Source organism: Mus caroli, chromosome 2 (assembly GCF_900094665.2).
Source record: "Mus caroli chromosome 2, CAROLI_EIJ_v1.1, whole genome shotgun sequence".
Classification (NCBI taxonomy): Eukaryota; Metazoa; Chordata; class Mammalia; order Rodentia; family Muridae; genus Mus; species Mus caroli.
Window position 1 is genome coordinate 143,885,889 of NC_034571.1, and position 6,040 is coordinate 143,891,928.

General features: G+C 52.0%; 1 protein-coding gene across 4 annotated transcripts in view; it reads left to right on the top strand.

Moving 5' to 3' along the window:
• Nucleotides 1–6,040, top strand: part of Slc52a3 (solute carrier family 52 member 3) — a 12,959-nt gene that overhangs the window by 785 nt on the left and 6,134 nt on the right. Inside the window, exon 1 of one of the 4 annotated variants that reach the window (XM_021153827.1) lies at nt 2,542–2,619. The exons of 2 other annotated variants lie outside the window; for them this stretch is intronic. The gene's annotated coding sequence lies outside the window, so the exon portion shown is untranslated. Of the gene's footprint in view, nt 1–2,541; nt 2,620–6,040 lie in introns of those variants that run through there. One more of the 4 variants, XM_021153851.2, reaches the window with a different exon arrangement.

Genomic DNA, 6,040 nt, shown 5'->3' on the forward strand with positions numbered 1-6,040 from the left:
ATATGGGTATATATATATATATATATATATATATGTATATGTGTGTGTGTGTGTGTGATTTTATGAAGGGGTAAACTGCTGGTGCATTCATCTCTGCTAGAAAGTGGGTTTGCCAAGGGCCAGAACTTTGAACCCTTGTTCACTTGTACATCCTAAGCCCTTCCCACGGTGCCAGGATTACAGCTAGCTATTAACTGAAGTTGTTGAATTAACTGGACTTGATAATGAAGCCCCTAAAGGAAGACATAACTTTCTTTTCTTTTCTTTTCTTTTCTTTTCTTTTTCTTCCTTTCTTTTCTCTTCTTTCTTTCTTTTCTTTCTTTTTTTTGAGGTTTTTCTAAACAGGGTTTCTCATGTAGTCCTGGCTGTCTTAGATCTCGTTTTGTAGTTCAAGGTGGCCTCAAACTCAGAGATCTGCCTGCCTCTGCCTTCCAAGTGCTAGCTAGGATCAAAGGTGTGTGCCACAATACCTGGCTTGAGAGGTCTCTGACTTTAAGCACAAAAAGTAACTTCAGAATCGAGGAGTTGTTGGGGATGTAACCCAGTTGGTAAAGCACTTGCTTAGCATGCACAAAGCTCTGGTTTGTATTCCCAACCCTGCATAAAACCAGGAGGCTGAAGGCTCAAGACGTTCAAGGCCCTCTCTGGGGAGTTAAGGAATTTGAGGCCAGCCTGGGGCACATGTTTGTCTAAACAGACTGTGAGTTTAGCCCCTGTTCCTCAGCCCAGCTTGTGCATATAAACATTAAACTTTCTGTAACCTTTAAACTGCTCAAAGATTTGGGGGTGTGACTCAGTGGTAAAGTACCTACCTAAACCCTGGGTCCATCCCCATCACCAAAAATGCAGGCTGTAAACTGGGAGGAAACTATTCAGAAGTAAAGGATTTTTAAATAAGCAAAAGCTATAAAGGACATTCTAAAGGATTGCAAGTGTCAGGGAGGACTCACACAGGGTGGGGTCCATTCACGTGTGCAGTGAACAGTGAGCCACGCCCACACAGCCCAAGCAGGTGGCTGTTACAGACAAGACAAGAGAGTGCCTTAGTGGGAGTGGCACTTGACATTCGTGAATAAACTTGGATCATGCAGAACGGGTGTCCCATTGAAGGATAAGGTGGACTACAGTGGCTCAGAGGTATTTCTGAAAGTAGCCAGGGCAAATTGGTAGGAGTCCCATAAGGCGTTGAAGCTTATTGGTCCCCAGTGGGAAAGGACTTACTTGGAATGATTAGATGAGCAGCAGAGAGTCCCCAAGGGTTGATAACGGTTCACTGAAATAGCAGTACCACGTGGAGGACCTGTGAGAGACTGGCTACTGGCTGGGCACAAGGAGGGTGGTTGGAATGGAAGGAATCCCTACTGGACCTGGGAGGACAGCATTCCAGGGCACTGGAGTAGCCTCTGCTAGGGAGGCTTCACTTTCAGAGCCAAGCCTATGTCCCTGAGGCTAACACGTTTGGCCTTGGTTCAGGCTCTTCACGTGCACTGACAGACACGTGTATGAATAGGAGACACATCCACGAGAGGAAGCCCAGCCAAAGTGCCACAGAATCTGAGGCTAGGAGCAGGGTCAGGGGTGGGATCGAGTCCAGGAGGTTTCATGACAGAGGGGCTTGGGAGGGGTGGTGGCACCCAGGTTATCAGGCAGAGGAAGGCAGTGCACACGAGTGAAGATTCTCTCATTAGAGAGCTAAAGTGTCCTGGTGATAAGAGCTGTCTGTATAGCCCTCTATTGTGTAGATACACTGTGACTCTCTTGGCCCGCTTTCACAGGTAGATGTAGATTCTGTGGCCAAAGGCCTCAGGCTGCTTCTGCAAGCCTGAGAAGGACTGGCTCAAACTGTACCAAAGATGGAAAGATAACTGCTTGGGGTAGGATAGGGTGAGAGATGCGAGACCAGTTGCTATCTTCTAGGTACACTTTGAGTAGTGTTTTCTGAGCCGCATAGCACACTGCCTGCTGAATGGGGGTGGGGGGCAGGTCTGTGTCACAGAGGGATCTCTAAGAGCTAAGAGCTGCAGTTCAGAAAGCTGAATTGTTCACAGAAGGCCATTTGAAAAGAGTCTGAGTTCCAAGACTTGTTGGATACTTTTTTTTTTTTTTTTTGCCCCGTTTGGTTCTGACTCCAGGCCTAGCCCATGCTTCCTGTTACATTTCCCTTGGAACAAGCATATTCCTTCCCCAGTCTCAGTTTCCCCATCTGTGAGATGGGGCAGAAAAGCATCCCCTGCCCTGCAGGTTTAAGTTACTGTTGCCCAGACACCAAAGGCTTGAGGGTCCCCCCAGAGCTGTGTGGCTTCATTCAAGCCCTCACTTTCCTCATCTGAACAGAAGAGCTCATGTAATCCATTTCCAAAGGCAAGAGTGAGGGGTAATGGCTAACTTACATCTGACTGCAGGAGACTCTGCCCTACCCCTGACTTGTTCCCGAGGGAAGGAGAGGGGCGGGATGTAGAAGGCGCAGGTCCTGCGGGCTGCAGGCAGTGGTTCCTGAGTGCTGTCACAGGGCCACTCCCGGGTCCCGCCTACCTTCCTGCCACCAGGGCGGGGACAGACAGGTGCCCTGCCGCCACAGACTTTTGGAGCCACCGTGCAGGCAGACCTCCTTGACCCTTGGTGAGTGGCAGTGGGGCATGGGCAGGGGGTGTTGGGCAGGGGACAGCGGGTGGCCTATGACCTTTCCCCTAGTTCCCGACAGGAGGGCGGCTGGGATAGGCGGAACAACTGTGGATAGTGAGCCACCCTTGCGCTCCCAGCCCGGCCCTGCTTGGTGTTGGATGCTAAGCAGCACTTGTATCTACCTGCCCAGCTTCAGCCACCTGGCCTGGGTGCACAAGGTCCCACCAGTCTGGGGATGGCTCTCCTCCAAAGTTCGGCTGGTGTGGGAGGCCGGATGCCTTTCCTAGCCTGCAGCGAGGGGAGGAAGGAAAGGAGCCTTGAGACCTACTCCCTCCCTCCTTCCCTGAGACCTGGGCCTCTAAGCCATGACATACCCAGGCCCTTTCACAGGTGGGACCTCCTAGGAGGCTCAGAGAAGATGAGCAAGTGACCTGAGACCATAGATCGAGGGAGCACAGGCCTGCATGGCAGACAGCTCTCTGAGATCAGGATGGGCAGGGTGCCACTGCCACCAACCTGCTTTCTGGGTGTGTGGTTGCCCAAACAAGTCGTTGCAAAGGGAACTTGAGTTGGCATGAGTTGGGGACCATAGGTGAAAACTCCTGTCCTACTTGGATGTGAGAGGGCCCAGGCTCCTGGCCACCCCGTAGCGCTCCTGAACCTACACCTCCTCGTGGTCTCTGCCTCAGCTTCTCCTGTCCCCTCTGTCCCAGCATCTTTCCTTCTGCCTACTTCGGGGTCTGTTGGCTCTCTGGACCCCAGTGCCCTGTCACCCACCCATCAGTCACTCTTTCACTTTTCCTCACCCCCTTTTCAACACCCCACTCCCTTCCTGAGATTGGCTTTCTGGTCCCCTGCTCTGCCTACCCAGAGCAGGTCCTTAACCCGTCCCCAGGGCCACCTGCAGGCCAGGGCCGGCTCTCTCCAGTCTGGGCCCCCTCCACTCAGTGCCCACCAGCTGCCAGCCTATCTATGCAGAGAGAGCGCCCAACCATGGCGTCTGGGTGTAGGGTGGCCCAGTCCCTTGCAAGCCAGATGCTGCCTCCACATAGGAGTAAATACCCCCACACATACCCCAGTTCCCATGGGAGAGCTCTGTACTGGCTGATAGACACAGATAGATAGGCTCCTTGACTAGCTGGCTTCTGAGGATCCTGAGATGGCAGGCTTCGCACAGGAGCCAGGAAACTGTTACAGTCCAGGACCAAGGTCAGGCCACACAGGGGAGGAGGCAGCCCAATGCCACACAATGGGGCTGTGGGGCTGCTGACACTCAGTGTTTGATGTAAAAGTAACAAAGAGGGTGGTGTAAACTTGCTTAGCATACACAAGACCTTGGTTCACCCCTGCAAAGCACACACACAGACACACGCACTCACACACAGAAGGGCCAAGCCTAATCTCATCCTCTGATGTCACTTGTCACCACTTGCTTCTGGACCTTGCCTCAGTCAGAGCCTTTGTCTCTCCCCAAAGGGACCCTGGCACCCAGGAAGCAGCTCTATCTTAGGGCCCATGTCTCTGGCCCCTCCCCTCTATCTTACTCCTGACTACCTGGCCCCAGAGACTGAAATTTTAGGTCACTTCTCTCCTCATTCTTTCCTGGTGCCTGCTTTATAGTCCCACACACCCTGAGCAGCTGTGTGACCTCTGACCATTTCTTTTTCCTTTCTGAGCCTCGGTTTTTTCTTCTGTGAAGGAATGGAAGTCAATCCAGGACTGCAGAGAGGCTGCAGATGTAAGGGATTTAATACAGGTGGATCCCAAGCAGCCATGACGGCTCAATGTTGGTCAGGACCCTGCTTCATTTGTGGCTCCCTGTCACAGTCCTCACTGCAACCATCAAAGCTGGTCTTCCTTCACCTAGGAGGGGTCAATGAGGACACATCCACACTGTCCTTGAAGGGCTGGTGACTTCCTCTCGGCTTCTCTGCTGCTCTTAATCTTAGAGCCATAGTCACGCTAGCCCCAAGGCTAATCTTAGAACATGGAGAGCACCCTACACTGGTTGACCATCTCTACCTTGGACCCTCAGTCCCCAGACTCCTCTGACACCCATATTCTCACCCCCCAACTCTTCTTGGCTCTGCAGTACTCGACGCTGCCTGGACAGCTCTGCGTTTTGATTTTCTGTTTCCTTGGTGACAGATCTATTCACATTCCCGAGAGCAGAGACAATTGTTCAACTGGGTATAGGCACCCAATAATGGCAGGTTACATACCCGAGTGAACAAGAGCCAAAAGGCCACTGAAGATAAGGCAGAAAATACAGATACTGACCCATGCATGCCTCATGACCCAGGCCTATAGTAACAGCTTTTAGGGAGGCTGAGGCAGGGGGATGCCTTTCTGAACTGTAGAACGAGATCACAGCTGGCCTGGACAACTCAGTGAGACCCTGTCTCCAGATTAAAAGGACAAGCAGTGGGGCTGTGCATAGATAGCTTGGTGACAGAGCTCCTGCCTGGCATACATGGATCCCGGAGGTCAATACCTGAGCCACACCCCAACTCACGCTCATCTTTTAAACATGTCCCTGCCACACTTGGAGCCTTCATTGCTCTGAGAGCAGCAGTCTGACTTTCCTACATGTTGTCCCCTCTTCCTGGGACATCCCCTCGATGTCAGCCACTTCAAGTTCCTTACAGCGACTTCAGACTTAAGAGAGCAGGATAGAGCAGTGGGGACAGACCTTGATGGAACTCTGCCTATCTCTCCTTTCTCGTGACAGTCCTGAACGGGAAGTCACTCCTCTAATTACTGGCTCCCTCTGTTCCCTTTATCATTTATCATTTGTCAGGAAGTTAGCAGAGCAGTGACTGGTAGGGCTAGAGCACCAGCCCAGCAAGGGCGCTAGGAAGGCTTCCCGGTGCAAGGTCTTGCAGGAATCTGGGTGGAGAAGAAGCTGCAGTTCAGTACAGCTTTGAAGGTGGGGCAGGAGCTTGGAACTGCCTGTCTCCATCCAGGTTCTCTAACAACCCTGGGGTCAGGCCAGGGGAGCCCTGGGTGAGAACAGGATAGCCTCCAGGTCTGGTCCCTCCTGTTCTCCCATCTCCTATATGCTTTTCTGTTCCTAGGTGGGTTTCCTGAGTAGGGACCATGAAAAGGAGCCCACAAAGCATCAAAGATTCCCAGTGAGGTTCGGCCATGAGAAAGCTCTAGAACTACTAGAACCAAAGGGGATTCATGAGTGTGGTGGCAAGAATATACCCCCGAGGCAAAAGTGGAAAAAAATCTGGAGCTCTAGGCTAGCCTGGGCTAAATAGTCAGAATTTTGTCTCAAAACCAAAGCAGGAAGAAAACAAAAAGAGTTGGAGTCAGCTGGGCGTGGTGGCGCACGCCTTTAATCCCAGCACTCGGGAGGCAGAGGCAGGCGGATTTCTGAGTTCGAGGCCAGCCTGGTCTACAAAGTGAGTGC